Raw genomic sequence first — 17188 nt, 5'->3', positions numbered from 1 at the left:
TGTATATACCATTAATACATGTAGTCGTGTGTGGTAATTTTATTCGTCATTAACGGTGTAAACTGCTTATGTGCTGGAATTTCTCTCGTTAATGTCACGAATCTGCAAGGGTGAAGAGTTACCCTCTCGTCTGCCTAGCAAACAGTCAGGTGTGGTTCCTGTGTTAATTGTCTTTATTCCGTTCGAACTGGTCGTATCAGTGTTAAATTCCGAACGAATTTCCTGCACTGCGCTTTTGATATCGATGTCTAACTTACCAACAATGTTATCTTTCTTGGACCTCAACATTTCCATCTGCTCGACGTAAGTTCTGTGCTGTGTTGTGTGACTATCAAACACGCCTACTACTATAGATCGTTCAATTCCTTTCCATCGCTACTAACACGCTTTTGTTCAAGCTTTATAAATAGGACCTCCACTGACAGTTTTTGTAGCTTTTCAGAAAGACCTTCGCAAACTGCTTGAAGTTCAGAAACGTCTGTCAGAACTTCCGTCACGGTTTTTGCTTACTCATCACGCACAGTTTGCAAATTTTCTTGTTTCGCAGATTGCTCATTTAACCTAGATGCAGTTTCTTTCGTTCTTCTAATATTTTCGAATACTTTTGATGGAATTCTTTATTAAGATTTGTACATTTTTGTGATGATTACCTGACGTTGTTAATTGTATTGGAGGAGATCTCAGAAACTAAACACGGTTGTTCTTCTTGTTACAGAAGTTTATTCGCACAGATCAAATAAAAATGCACAATTATTAAAAGTTTCAGCGCAATTAAGTTGCCATCTTCATATCATTTTTATACAAAAAAAAAGACCTGAAATTTCGCTGAAATTAGTAATGATTGTGTATTGTTATGCGATCTGGATCAATTTCTAATAAGAACAACCGTGTTTAGAGTCTGAGCTCGATTCCAATACAGCTGACAATGTCACATAACCATCGTAAAAATTTACATCTTAAGATCACTTGTGTAGAAAAAATGAACTGAAGATTGCACTTTAGTTCGCCGAAACTAGTCTTCATTGTCTATTTTTATGCGATATGGTTGAACAAACTTCTGTGATAAATGTGTTTGTAAATGTTTGATCGAATTTTTGGAACATATCCTTCAGAAATTGCATTGTCCCATTTGTGCTGTTCGTGTGAGCTGAGGCAATGTTGCTCTCGACAACATATTGCACGATGGTATTTGTCAGACAGATATGGAAAACATTAACTGAAACTTCATGCAAATACACGAGTTTTTTTTTTCATTATATTAGACCCTACGTGTCAAATATCATAAATTAAATAATATGACCAGTGATGAAAAAAATAGATTAACAACTAAGTCTGAGCGGAGATCGAACCGTCGTCTCATACGGTTTGTTTCTACGAAGCTCGAACGCTAACAACTTTTTCTTTTAATCTAATTTTGCTCGTTTCTGTTCGTTGTAATTATTCGGCGTGGACGTCCCATGACGCTTGTTAAAGTTTATTGTTCATCCATTAACTCAGTTTTTTTTATTGCAGAGGGTAGCTAACCCTCTGACCGAACACGCTGAGCTACCGTGCTGGCGATCACTCGACCACCATGCACTAATGTCTGGCGCCTACTCTCAGATACATGAGCTTCATAATGGACGCATAAAATTTCTCTTGCGAGTTTCTCGGAATTGCCAGATTAGTGCACCGTACTATCTGCACATCACGTTGTTTTAATGGACTACTAATGGTGTACAAAGTTTAAAGTAAACCCATGACCCCAACGTTCTGGCCTCCCCTTGTTAGTAGGTCATAAAAAACTTGTAAAGACAAGATCATTTTAAAAAAATTATGAAATGAAGTATGTGTTTATTGGAGAAACATGACTGCGACTTGTGTAACAAAAACAGTGTAATCACTGAAGTTGCCAGATAATCACTGACGTGAAAGAAAGCGAAGATTTACGATCCTGTTTTGTTATTACCTTCTTCGAGACAGTCTTGCTTTGTTCCGAAGAGTACTAGCTGTACAATCCTTTTGATTTGTAGGAGAAAATTAAGTAGCATGCAATGTAATCCAAACACAAATGTACAGTATGAAACAAACAAGTATCTATGGATTTATTTAGCACCTAATACAATATCAGCTCACGAACCACGGATCTTGCCGTTGGTATTATGGCTTGCGTGCCTCAATAATACAAATAGAGTACCGTAAGTGCAACCACCACGGAGAGGTCTTTAATGAGAGGCAAGACAAACGTGTTGCTCTTGAAGAGGGGTTGCAGCCTTTTCAGTAGTTGCAGGGTTAACACTCTGTATGATTGACTGATCTGGTCTTGTGACATCAACCGAAGCGGCCTTGCGGTGCTGGTTCTGCGAACGGCTGAAAGAAAGGGGAAACTACAGCCGTAATTCTTCCCCAGGGCATACAGCTCTACTGTATGCTTAAATGATGATGGCGTCTTCTTGGGTAAAATATTCCGGAAGTAAAATAGTCCCCCATTCGAATATCCTAGCGGGTATTACTCAGGAGAATGTCATCAGCAGAAACAAAGCTGGCGTTCTACGGGTCGGAGCGTAGAATGTCAGGTCCCTTAATCGGGCAGGTAGGTTAGAAAACTTAAGAAGGTAAATGAATAGGTTAAAGTTAGATATAGTTGGAATTAGGTAAGTTGGGTGGCAGGAGGAACAGAACTTCTGGTCATGTGAATACAGGGTTATAAATAGAAAATCAAGAGTAATGCAGGTGTAGGTTTAATAGCAAACAAGAACCTAGAAATACGGATAAGCTACTTGAAGACTATAGTGAATGCATTATTGTAGCCATGATAGCTCACACTCACCACAATATTACAAGTTTATATGTCACCTAGCTCTACAGAGGAAGAGATTGAAGAAATACATGATGAGATAAAATTATACAGTTAGTTAAGGGAGACGAAAATGTAATAGTGATGGGGGACTGGACTTCGATAGTAGGAAAAGGAAGAAAAGGATAAGAAGTAGATGAACATGGACTGGGGGTGAGGAATAATAGAGGAAACCGCCTGGTAGAATTTTGCACAGCGTATAATTGAATAATCCATGACACTTAGTTTGAGAATCATAAAAGAAGGTTGCATACATGGAAGAGACCTGCAGACATTGGAAGATTCCAGACTGATTATATAATGGTAAGACAGATATCTGAACCAGATTTTAAAGTAAGACATTTCCAGGGGCAAATGTGGACTCTGACCACAATTTATTGATTATGAACTGTAGATTAAAACTGAAGAAAATTAAGGAGATGGGACATAGATCAGCTGAAAGAACTAGAGGTTATTGAGAGTTTCAGACGGACTGCGCGCCTAGAACCGCTAGACCACCGCGGCCGGCGAATTTCCAAAGAAAGCAGGTGCTGATACATGTGAATATTACCAAACTATTAATTAGGTAAGTCATGGTTGCAAAATTGTTGTTGTTGTTGTGGTGTTCAGTCCTGAAACTGGTTTGATGCAGCTCTCCATGCTTCTCTATCCTGTGCAAGCTTCTTCATCTCCCAGTACTTACTGCAACCTACATCCTTCTGAATCTTCTCAGTGTATTCATCTCTTGGTCTCCCTCTACGATTTTTACCCTCCACACTGCCCTCCAATGCTAAATTTGTGATCCCCTGATGCCTCAACACATGTCCTACCAACCGATCCCTTGTTCTTGTCAAGTTGTGCCACAAACTCCTCTTCTCCCCAATTCTATTCAACACTTCCTCATTAGTTAAGGGATCTACCCATCTAATCTTCAGCATTCTTCTGTAGCATCACATTTCGAAAGCTTCTATTCACTTCTTGTCCAAACTATTTATCGTCCATGTTTCACTTCCATACATGGCTACACTCCATACAAATACTTTCAGAAACGGCTTCCTGACACTTTAATCAATACTCGATGTTAATATATTTCTCTTCTTCAGAAACGCTTTCCTTGCCTTTGCCAGTCTGCATTTTATATCCCCTCTACTTCGAACATCATTAGTTATTTTAATCTCCAAATAGTAAAACTCATTTACTACTTTAAGTGTCTCATTTCTTAATCTAATTCCCTCAGCATCACCAGACTTAATTCGACTACATTCCATTATCCTCGTTTTGCTTTTGTTGAGATTCATCTTATAACCTCCTTTCAAGACACTATCCATTCCGTTCAACTTCTCTTCCAAGTCCTTTGCTGTCTCTGACAGAATTACAATGTCATCGGCAAACCCCAAGGTTTTATTTCTTCTCCATGGATTTTAATACATACACCAAATTTTTCTTCTGTTTCCTTTACTGCTTGCTCAATATACAGATTGAATAACATCGGGGAGAGCCAACAACCCTGTCTCACTCCCTTCCCAACCACTGCTTCCCTTTCGTGCCCCTCGACTGTTATAACCGCCATCTGGTTTCTGTACAAATTGTAAATAGCCTTTCGCTCCCTCTATTTTACCCCTGCCCCTTTATAATTTGAAGTAGAGTATTCCAGTCAACATTGTCAAAAGCTTTCTCTAAGTCTACAAATGCTAGCAACGTAGGTTTGCCTTTCCTTAATCTTTCTTCTAAGATAGGTCGTAAGGTCAGTATTGCCTCACGTGTTCCAACATTTCTACGGAATCCAAACTGATCTTCCCCGAGGTCGTCTTCTACCGGTTTTTCCATTCTTCTGTAAAAAATTCGCGTTAGTATTTTGCAGCTGTAACTTATTAAACTGATAGTTCGGTAATTTTCACATCTGTCAACACCTGCTTTCTTTGGGATTGGAATCTGTTGTCTACTCCCGCGGCCTTGTTTCGACTCAGGTCTTTTAGTGCTCTGTCAAACTCTTCACGCAGTATCATATCTCCCATTTCATCTTCATCTACCTCCTCTTCCATTTCTATAATATTGTCCTGAAGTACATCGCCCTTGTATAGACCCTCTATATACTCCTTCAACCTTTCTGCTTTCCCTTCTTCGCTTAGAACTGGGTTTCCATCTGAGCTCTTGATATTCATACAAGTGGCTCTCTTTTCTCCAAATGTCTCTTTAATTTTCCTGTAGGCAGTATCTATCTTGCCCCTAGAGAGATAAGCCTCTACATCCTTATATTTGTCCTTTAGCCATCCCTGCATAGCCATTTTGCACTTCCTGTCGATCTCATTTTTGAGACGTTTGTATTCCTTTTTGCCTGTTTCATTTACTGCATTTTTATATTTTCTCCTTTCATCAATTAAATTCAATATTTCTTCTGTTACCCAAAGATTTCTACTAGCCCTCGTCTTTTTACCTACTTGACCCTCTGCTGCCTTCACTACTTCATCCTTCAGAGCTACCCATTGTTCTTCTACTGTATTTATTTCCTCCATTCCTGTCAATTGTTCCCTTATGCTCTCCCTGAAACTCTGTACAACCTCTGGTTCCTTCAGTTTATCTAGGTCCCATCCCCTTAAATTCCCACCTTTTTGCAGTTTCTTCAGTTTTAATCTACAGATCATAACCAATAGATTGTGGTCAGAGTCCACGTCTGCCCCTGGAAATGTCTTACAATTTAAAACATGGTTCCTAAATCTCTGTCTTACCACTACATAATCTAATACCTACTAGTACCAATGGTTGCAAAATACTAACACATATTCTTTACAGAAGAATGGAAAAACTCGAAGTCGACCTCGGGGAAGATCAGTTTCGCTTCCGGAGAAATGTAGGAACACACGAGGCAATACTGACCCTGCGACTTGTCACACAATGTAGATTAAGGAAAGGCAAACCTACGTTTTTAGGATTTGTAGACTTAGAGAAAGCTTTTGACAATCTTGGCTGGAATGCTCTTTGAAATTATAATGGTAGCAGGGGTAAAATACAGAGAGCGAACCGCTATTTACAACTTTTGTAGAAACCAGACAGCAGTTATGTAAGACCCGAGGGACATGAAGGGGAAGCAGTGGTTGAGAACGGAGTGAGACTGGGTTGTAGCCTACCCCGATGTTATTCAATCTGTACACTGAGGAAGCAGTGCAGGAAACAAAAGAAAAATTTGGAATACCAATTAAAGTCCAGAGAGAAGTTATAGAACTGTGAGGTTGCAGAAGACGTTTTAATTCTGTCAGAGACTGTAAAGAACTTGGAAGAGCAGTTGAACGAAATGGACAGTGTCTGGAAGGAGGATATAAGATGAACACCAACAAAAGCTAAGGATAATGGAATGAAGTCGAATTAAATCAGATGATGTTGACGGAATTAGATTAGGAAAAGAGATACTTAAAGTAGCAGATGAATATTGTTATTTGGGCAACAAAATAACTGATGATGGCTGAAGTACAGACGATGTATAATGTAAACTGGCAATTGCAGGAAAAGCGTTTGTGAAAAAAGAAATTGTTGACATCTGGTTTAAATCTAAGCACCAGGAAATCTTTTCTGAAAGAATTTGTATGGAGTGAGCCACGTACGGAAGTGAAACATGGATGATAAATGGTTTATATAGAAAGAGAATAGAAGGTTTTAAAATGTGCTGCTGCAAAAGAATGCCGAAGATTAGATGGGTAGATCACGTGTCTAATGAGGAAGTAGTGAATAGAATGGGAGAGCAAAGAAATTTGTGGCACAACCTGACTAGAAGAAGGGAGCGATTGGTAGGTCATATTCTGAGACATTAAGGGATCGCCAGTTTAATACTGGAGGGAAGTGTATGTGTTAGTGGGGGGGGGGGGGTAAAAATCGTAGAGGGAGTCCAAGAGATGAATACCGTAAGCAGAGTCAGAAGGATATTGGTTGAATTAATTATTCGAAAATGAAGAGGCTCTCACATCATAGAATTGTATGGAGAGCTCCATCAAACCAGTCTTCGGACTGAAGACCACATCAGCAACAGCATCAAGTCAGTTGTAAGCCAAGAAGACTTAACAGCATTGATGTCCGATTATCCTCCATTACGGATAATACGAGAATAACTGTTAAAAGGAGTGGCGACATAATAAACTGCACAAAGAAACGCAAAAACCAGAAGGTAAAAGTCGCCAAATTATAACAGTTACGAATACTGGACTGTGTGAGTGCGTCAATGAACCAAGTACAGACATTTCAAGGTAAGTGACTTCCCATCGCCTCGTAATTTTACGTACAAAAAAATGAGTATTTTTGTTATTAGCTTAATATAATGTATTATAAGTGGCTATCTCACAAAGTGTAACAGCAGTCACATACGTGTCTGTAAAAAGACTGACTATTAATGATTAATAATGTAGTAAAGGGTGTAAATTTTCCTTCCGGTTACATACTAAAATGGAAGTGGAATAAAATAAGTAAGGAGAAATAAGTAAAGAGAGAAGAGACGGGAAACAAGGTTTTTACAAAATTACAATAAAAGATAAGCAATATGTTAAACGGCAAATGAATAAGGTGTCATCATTTAAGGTAAGATGGAAGGTTGATATTTTTCGCCAGTAGTCAAACGACATACTATTATAGCCAACGGCAAGAACAGGCTTATTCTTCATAGTACTTGTTCATCATTAGGTAGAGCATAGTATTCTGCGTTAGCAGCCTTGTTCTACGCAGGACATTCTCGTTTAAAGTAGCAGCTATCTTGCATAGAATACCGCGTTAAAGAATTTTCCGGTATGTGAACAATAATTACGACTCTCTACAATATTTTCACGACGGAACATCTGTGTAGCTATTTAAAACTGAACTAACAAAAGGTGAAGAAAGTAGTATAAATATTGCAAATAAGCGGAAGCAAGAAGATGTAAATGTGGATGTGGCGATACAAACAGTCGATATGGTACATCAGAATTAAGACAATTAAAACTAGTCACGATATGGATTTAACACGAAGTGTAAACGACAGAATTTTTCTAGGTAATATTTAAATGCAGGTTGTGGATGAATTATCACCAGTCAACATCCGAAAGTATTTTTTGACAGAGCAGCTATGAAAGAGGTATCGTGCAGCAACTGGAACTTTCAGATAGTCTGATGCCGTGCGCGGACAGCGAACGTTTATGAGCGGAGCAGGATCACGAACATTGGGCGAGTAATTGTACATTACTCTTTTGGTCTGGCACTTTGTGAGTTACTACATCACTGACTATGAATAACGTCATTCGCAACGTTATTTATCGAGGTTTGACTTGTGCTTTCCAAGTCTGTGCCTCATCCTCGAAACTTTAATTACATATAGTAAATAATCAAATAACACATGAAATTCACTACAACTTCATGAAAATTAAGTTGGTTTTTGTTTCATTATATTACCTCTCAAATGTCAGATAAATTAATGTGACCAGTGTTGAACAAAATATAGATTAGAGAACACGTAGCACCGGGATTTAAACCGTCACGTCGAACATGACATTTTGCAAAACGCGAACGCGAACCACTTTTTTTAATCTCATTTTGTTCGATATTCCTCGTTGCATTCGTTCAGGGCGGGCTTCCCATGACACCCGTTCACTTTCATCGACGATCCGTTCACAATTTTTTTTTATTGCAGAGGCCAGCTGACCTTTCTTCTGTTGTGTTTGGTCGTTGTGGACGTCACCTGACATCCGTTGGTGTTCGTTTCTTGATCCTTCACTCAGTTTTTTTCTATTACAGAGGCAAACCGGGTCTCTGACCGAACACGCTGAGCTACCGTGCCGGCACATGACCACAATGCCTTCTTACTGCTGACAGCTTCGCACAGATACATCACTTGAAAAATAGACGCGACTTTCACGGAATTGCCAGATCAGTGCGCCTCACTACTTGCCCATTGTTGTTTTAATGTCCCACTAAAGGTGTACAAAGATTGAAGTAAATCTGTGAACCAAACGTCGTGGCATCCCCCCGTAAGTAACATCACAGCGCAGCGAGAGAAAGCAGGGATGACAAAGCATTAACACCATTTTCTGCTTCGGGTCATTTTCAGATTTCGTCGAATGGTTTTCACATATTCCTAGCGGTTCCATTCTGTATGCCACAGCAAATATTGCGGTAACACCACACTCCAAACGAATTAGAAAGTGTTCAGTGGGGTTGCAGTCCAGTGATGTCTTAGAGCAGGGTAGAATTGTCTGAGGAGTTTGGGGTATCAGCAGTGTCAAAGGTTGTCCAGAACATCGTCCCGTTGTAGTCCCATAGCTAACTGCCTTTTGCAACGGCGAAATGCGTGAAAAGCGAAGGGAAGGGATGGTTTCATCACGCCCTTTATGACAACTGAGGCCTTCTCGTGTTGTATGAAGATGGTATCTGTTCTTTCGGACATGTCCGAAAGAACAGATGCCATCGGTGACCATGCAGCTCTCTTAGAATGAAATGATAATTAAATCAAGACCCTAAGTTGTCGAGAGGCGTTGATATAGATTAACGGGGACAGTTGAAAAAGTGTGCCCTGACCGGGACTCGAAGCCGGGATCTCCTGCTTACATGGCAGACGCTCTCTCCATCTGAGCCACTCAGGGCACAGAGGATTGTGCGACTGCAGGGATTGCTCTCTTGAACGCTCCCCGTGAGACCCACATTCTCAACTTAATGTCCACACACTACATTCGTAGTTCCCTGCCAATTACACTCATTACTCGCGGCACACAATCTTACCGAATCCCGTAAGAGTTCGGGCAATGCGTGTGCATCCAGCACAGAAGATCAATGGCCTGTTAGCCTTAACTATATAAAGATGGTATCTGGCTGAGATGGATAGAGCGTCTGCCATGCAAGCAGGAGATCCAGAGTTCGAGTCCGGGTCGGGGCACACATTTTCAGCTGTCCCCGTTAATGTATATCAACACCTGTCGACAGCTTAGGGTCTCGATTTAATTATCATTTCATTCTCGTTTTGTTTCTGAGCAACAGTGTATCCGAAATATTTTCCTCTGTCACCCATAAGAAAACTGCGTGATTTCAACGCTGAGTGCCACGGTTCTGGCCCCCATCGCAGAAGTGTCATGGGACGGGGTGAGATACGGGTAAGGGGACTTGTGCCGATATTCCCATGGTGTGACACGTTGAGCAGAACTGTGGTGAAATTTGATGCCAATATTATTTCATTAACCCACCTTGCACCGCATGTGAACTTCTGAAACTTTTTTTTTTCAACGCCTTGATGTTTGAAGCGTCACCTAGCCCGAGAGTGACTCACACGGCGCCACGATTTTGCACCAGGTTTCAGAGGAAGGTTGTAGGCATGGTAGAGCCAAATTTCCAACTTCTGTGTCGGAATTGGAGAAAATAACGTGGCTTTCAGAAAAGTGAACATTCAATTTTGTTGCCCAGCATAGTTTAATAACGAAGAAATGAGTGCTACACAAGCAAATTGAGTTAGTTTAGCACATCTGTTACTCACTAATTCTGAGAGCAGGAAGTTTTTCATGACATTATTTGTGCTGGTGTTTTCTCCTGTATCGTCTGTTTTAATAGACAACTCATCGCCAAATACTACTTCATTTTATTCCAAATCAGTGACTCTCATTCGTACTTGGTATAAGGCTGATAATTTCTAATGACTGAAATCATGGACTTTATTTCCATTATTCCTATTTGTATCAGTAGTCCGTCTCATACAAAATACCAATCTTGATGTAAGCTATTGGCATAAGCCCACAGAAGCTTTTGATAAATGGTGAATCCCAAATTGCTCTAATAATCATCGTAGCAGATCGTTATTTATCTGCTGTCATTTTTTGTGCTTCACTGTTGCTATTTGAGTTTACATATGGCCATTTTGCCATTTGGTGATAGAGTGGAACTGTGGACGCAAAAAAATGAAGTGTTAAGTAGAGAAATCGGGCCAGCCGGTGTGGCCGAGCGGTTCTAGGAGCTTCAGTCTGGAACCGTGCGACCGCTACGGTCGCAGGTTCGACTCCTGCCTCGGGCATGGATGTGTGTGATGTCCTTAGGTTAGTTAGGTTTAAGCAGTTCTAAGTTCTAGGGGAATGATGACCTCAGCTGTTAAGTCCCAGAGTGCTCAGAGCCATTTGAATCATTTTTAGAGAAATCGGAACATTTCCGATATATTGTTCTGTTTGATTTCAATAGACGGGTGACAGCAACGGAGGCAGCCAGAAACATTTACGCCGTGATAATGCCATTGGACACAGCACGGCAAGAAATAGTTTTCTCCTTTTCAGGAGAATCGTTTTGACGTTACTAACACTCTACGTTCAGGTAAACTTTCGAGGTTTGATGAAGACAGTTTAAACGCATTAATCCGCAATAATGTACGTCAGTGTACTCGAGAACAGACAAATGTGATAAACTGCTATCATTCCACAATCGTGCAACTTTTTCATGTATTGAGGAATATTTAAAAATCAGGTATATGGGCACCGCATTCTCTAAGCCAAAATCATAAAAACCAGCAGATAGCCATGTTTATATCTCCACTTGCTCATCAGTTCACTCTTGAATCATTGCTGGTGACGAGAAATTGTGTCTTTGTGGTAAGAAAACGAAAATAATGAAATGGCTGAACCCAAACAAAGCAGCAGCTCCGCGTACAAATACCCGCGCGCGTCCTCAAAAGACAACTTATGCCTCTGGTGGAACAGTGGCGGTGTGGTGTGCTACGAATTGCTTCCCTCATACGTAATCGTCGCTTCTGACATTTGTCAACAACTCAGACGTCTTGGAGACAGTCAGAGAACAACGATCAGGAAGACTGCTTGACGTAATGCTACTCAACGATAACGCCGGTGTGCATTATGCTAGACTAACAAAAAACGCTATACACGACTTGGTTTGGACAGTCATTCCACACGCATCATATTCACTCGATCTTGCCTCAGCTTTCACCTTTCTCACTCTCTATTGACCAACCTTAAAGGACCTTCCTTTGCGGATTAAAATGCACTCTTAACATTGCTCGGCGAGGTCTCGGCCTCAAAATCAAGTGATTTCTATTGTCGTGGAATAGAAAAATTACCCCAGCATTGACACACTGTTGCAAATAGTGAAGACGAATACATTATTGATTACTAAGGTCTCAGTTATTTGCATCTGTTGTATTATTTAAAATTACGAAAATAACGCTACGAACTAGTGTACCATCCCTTCTGACTGGTTTGATGCGGCCCGCCAAGAATTCCTCTCATCTACCAACCTTTTCATCTCAGAATAGCACTTGCATCCTACGACATTACTTATTTGCTGGATGTATTCCAATCTCTGTCTAGTTCTACAGATATTGCCATATACAGCTCTCTCTAGAACCAGGAAGTTACACCTTGGTGTGTTAATAGATCTCCTATCATCCTGTCCCTTCTCACTGTTTTCCATACATACCTGCGGAACCTCCCCATTCCTTACATTATCAGTCCACCTATGTTCAACATTCGTCTGTAGCACCACGTCTTAAATGTTTCGGCTATCTTCTGTTCTGGTTTTCCCATAGCCTGTTTCACTACCATACAATGCTGTACTCCAAACGTACATTATCAGAAATTTCTTTCTCAAATTCAGCTCTATGTTTGTTACTAGTAGACTTCTCTTGGCCTGGAATTCCATTTTTTCCCAGTGCCAGCCTACTTTTTATGTCCTCTTGGCTCTCTGGCATTGGTTATTTTGCTGCATAGGTAGTAAAATACTTAACTTCATCTATTTCGTGACCATGAAACCTGTTGTTACGTTTCTCTCTGTTCTCATTACTTTGGTCTTTCTTCGATTTACTCTCAATTCATATTCTGTACCTTGTTCATTCCATTCTACAGATCCTGTAATTCTTCCTCCTTTCACTGAGGATAGCACGTTACTAGCGACTCTTATCATTGACATTCTTTCACCTTCAGTTTTAATTCCAGTCGTGAACCTTTCTTTTATGTCGTCGTTACTTCATCGAAATATAGATTAAACAATAGGGAGAAAGACTACAGGCCTGTCTTACATCCTTTTTAATCTAATCACTTAGTTCTTGGTCTTCCACTCTCATTGTTCCATCTTAGTTCTTGTTGATACTGTTTATTAATCGTCTTTCCCTGTAGCTTACACCTATTTTTCTCAGATTTACGTATATCTTACGCCAATATACATTGTCGAATGCTTTCTCCATGTCGACAAATTCTGTGGAAGGCTCTTGATTTTTCTTCAGTCTTGCTTCCATTATCAGCCGAAACTTCGGAAATGCCTCTTTGGTGCCTTTACCTTTCCTAAAATCAAACTAATCGTCTTCTAACAGATCTTCAGCTTTCTTTTCCAATGTTTTGTAAATTATTGTTGTCAGTAATTGGATGCGTGAGCTGTTACACTGATTGTGCGATAATTCCCGCACTTGTCGGCTCTTGCTATTGTCTGGATGATTTTTTTCCGAAGGTCAGATGGTATATCGCCAATCTCATAGTCTACGCACCAACGTGAACAGACGTTTCATTGTCACGTCCACCAAAGATATTAGAAATTTCGATGGTATGTTATCTACATCTCCTGCCTTCTCTGATCTTAAGTCTTCCAAGACTCTTTCCAATTCCGATTGTAGTACTGGATCACCTCTGTCTTCCCTATTGATTCCTGTTTCTTCTTCTTTTATCGCGTCGTGAGACAAGCCCTTCCATTCACAGACGACTTCTATGTACTCTTTTGCTCATCCGCTTTCTCGTCTGCATTTAACAATGAAACTCCCATTGCATTCTTAGCGTTACCGCCATTGATTTTAATTTCAAGAAAAGATTGTTCTGACTTTTTTGCATTCTGAGTCATTGCGACCATCAGTTCTTTTTCGGTTTATTCACATTTTGTCATGCAGTTACTTTCCTTTAGCTTCCTTGCACTTTCTACTTATTTCATTCCTACGTGACTTGTCTCTGTTTTCCTGAATTTCGCTAAACATTTTTGTACTTCTTTCTTTAGGCGATCAACTGAAGTAATTCTTCTGTTACCAATGGTTTTCCGCAACTACCTTGCTTGTAATTTCGTTTTTCTTTCTATCTTCCGTGATGTACACTCCTCTTCAACCGAACTGCCAACAGAACTATGCGGTATCACAGTATTTATAACGTCACCGAACATCAAGCGTACCTCTTCATTCCTTAGTACTTCCGTATTCTACTTCTTTGGGTCTTGATTCTTCCTCACTAGTCTTACACTTCAGCCTATTCTCGTGATCAGTCTATACGAGCTCCTGGGTACTGCACACAATCCACTACCTGATTTCTGAATCTCTGACTGACCATGATGCAATCTAACCGAAATCTTCCCTTATCTCCTGGAATTTCCCACTTACACCTCCTCCTCTTGTGATTCTTGAATAGAGTATTCGCTATTACTAGCTGAAAATTATTGTAAAAATCAATTAATCTTTCTCCTATCTCATTCTTAGCACCAAGCCCATAGCATCCCGTAATCCTTTATTCTACCCCTACTCCTAAAACCGTGTTCCAGTCCTCCACGGCTATTAGATTTTTATCTCCCTTTACGTACTGAATTATCCATTCAATGTCCTTTTATACTTCCTCTAAGTGTTCAACTTCTGCTTGCGACGTCGGTATGTACACCTGAACTATTGTTGTCACTGGTTTACTGTCTAGTCTGATGGGAACAATTCTATCACTGAACTTTTCACAGTAACTCTCTCTGTCCTAGCTTCACTCTGACCAAAAAGCTTTGTCTTCCTCCCATTTCACTTCACTGCCGTCCACTACAACTAGATGGAAGCTTAACATTTCCCTTTTCAGATTTTCTAGCTCCCTCTCCACGTTCAGACTTCTAACATTTCACGCCCCGACTCGTATAACATTATTCTAACATTGGTTATTCGATCTGTTTCTCATAATTACCTCCTTGGCAATCCCTTCCCAGAGCCCCGAATGGAGGACAAGCTCGGAATCTTTTGGCAATGGTGAGATCATCAAGACACTTTTTTCAGTTACACGCCACATGTCCCGTTGGGACACTTTCTGCCTTTAATTCTATTGTCGTCTGCATCTTCATGCCTTTGATCATTACTGATTCTTCTGCCTTTGGGAGCAGTTTCACAGCTACGGTCGCAGGTTCGAATCCTGCCTCGGGCATGGATGTTTGTGATGTCCTTAGGTTAGTTAGGTTTAACTAGTTCTAAGTTCTAGGGGACTAATGACCTTAGCAGTTGAGTCCCATAGTGCTATGAGCCATTTGAACCATTTGAAGCAGTTTCACACCATAAGGACAAGAGAATGCCCTGAGCCTCTGTCAGCTTCTCCGCACTCTTTGACAAGGTCATAGGCAGGACGAGAATGACTTCTCATGCCGGAAGTCTTCGACCACCATTTCTGATGTATATTCAAAATTTAAGCAGCGGAGAACTTCAAACCCGTAACTCACGACCTTTTGATTACCAAACTAAGACACTCCCCCTTTTTTCTCATTCGGTTCGTCTTTGTTCTCAGCATTTGGTTTAGGCGGACGCCACATGAGACCCCCTTAAGGTTAATCATTCAATACTTCGCTCAGTCTCGTTTATTACAGAGAGCAACCATCCTTCTGACCGAGGACACTGATCTACAGTGTCGTCATCCTAGAACACCGGTGTCTTGACCTAATATTTACAGTCGCTCCGATAATGTCTCTCTGAGGATCTTCTAAAATAATGGACTCTTAGTCTGACACACTATTCTCTATCTTCAAACTACGTAAATTGCTTAGAACTCGTGGAGTCCACTCCCTGACCGATTTTAAAGTGGTAAATGAGTATAGTTAAGTCGCTGTTCTTACGTACCCTTGCTGTCTGTGGCAACATTACTGGAGCCGAATCTACCACCATGTAGGCAATATTTTCTATTCAGGCACCATTCCTTCCGCTTCTAAATCACGATGCTACAACCTGCTCCGTTGTCTGCTACAAGCTGCTAAGTAAGTGTTTTTCCTGGCATGTTGATTTTATCTGCTTATTTCACGATACTGTCTCACATGTAGGTTCTCCATCTGGAGATATACTTGTTCTGGAGTGTTCTCTGGCTTATTTTGCGGGCTAGTGAAGATTTTAACACCGGTTGTTTTCTCTGCAGCTTTGCGTACGTACTCACTAGCCTTATAATATTATAATGCACTCTCTGTTATTCATGCACACCAGGCTTTCCTAGCTGCAATCATCCTGAGGCTAAGTCGCCGAATATTCGGTGAATCCGTAAAGAGTGACTTAGGGGTATGTCTCTTTAGAAACAGATTTCTGCCCGATCACTGACCCAAAAAAATAAAAACAGCTGGAATGTAAAAGTCTGGCCTTGCTCCTCAATTACTTTCGTCTTGAAGATTTTTCAGAAAACCTATTCCCTACTAAAAGGCTGTTGAGTTTACACCAATTAATTTGGCTGCGAGCCAGGGAAGGTCTTTGCTCAAAAATGTTCATATGTGTGTGAATTCCTATGGGACCAAACTCCTGAGGGCATCGGTCCCTAAGCTTACTCATTACTTACTCTAACTTTAACTTACGCTAAGTACAACACTCACCCATATACGAGGGAGGACTCGAACCTCCGACGGGGGGAGCCGCGCGAGCCGTAACAAGACGCTAAAATTGTAAATTTGTGGTAAGGTCTTATAGAACCAAACTGCTGAGGTCATCGGACCCTAAGCCTACACACTACTTAATATAACTTGAACTAACTTACGCTATGGAAAGCACACACACTCATGCCCGAGGGTGGACTCGAACTTCCAACAGGGGGGGCCGCAAGGAGCCTGACTAGGACCCCTAGACCGCGCGGCTACCCAGCGCGTGTATGTCTTTGTAATATCTGATAGATTTATTGCTAGTTTACCCCAGATCAACAATGAAGTCAAACATCGTTTGCCGTTTGAAGTTTGTAACACCTCAAGCTCTGTCGTGAGCTGGTCAAGATGAATGAGTGCACAATTATATAATCATGTAACAGAGAGCTTCCAAATGTGATCAATACTACTCAAAATATGGTAATTCACTTGTAACAGACGTCAATTCTCGTCACTAGAACACCTAGAACCACCGTCGCCAAGTATATGCACCATCACCGATAGTCGTGCAGCACCAAGAAGAGCGCTGAGTAGTTTCAGCGAATGCCGTAGTGGTGGCGTCAGAACATGACTACTTTGTTATATAATCGTCGTTCCTCTCATTCCCGGTTAAGAACTGACAACTTCTATCAAAGCATTGAAAATAATGGTAACTCAGGGAATAGCGTCACCAAGCTGTAGGATGCCTTAGTGGACTGTGTCGATGCACAATGTAATAAACCACCCTCCGTAAGTAATTCGCCACCTAACGTTCAAACAGCTCTAATATCCCAGTACATTGACGCCCGGTAC

The 17188-nt window shown here is 40.8% G+C and overlaps 1 non-coding gene across 1 annotated transcript; it reads right to left on the bottom strand.

Moving 5' to 3' along the window:
* Positions 1 to 9331: 9331 nt before the first annotated feature.
* Positions 9332 to 9406, bottom strand: Trnat-ugu (transfer RNA threonine (anticodon UGU)). Its single transcript has one exon. It is a non-coding gene; the product is annotated as a tRNA-Thr (tRNA).
* Between the last annotated feature and the right edge of the window lie 7782 nt (positions 9407 to 17188).

This window comes from Schistocerca serialis, chromosome 4 (assembly GCF_023864345.2).
Source record: "Schistocerca serialis cubense isolate TAMUIC-IGC-003099 chromosome 4, iqSchSeri2.2, whole genome shotgun sequence".
Taxonomy (NCBI): Eukaryota; Metazoa; Arthropoda; class Insecta; order Orthoptera; family Acrididae; genus Schistocerca; species Schistocerca serialis.
Note: the sequence above shows the minus strand (reverse complement) of the source record. Positions and strands in the feature narration are given on the sequence as shown.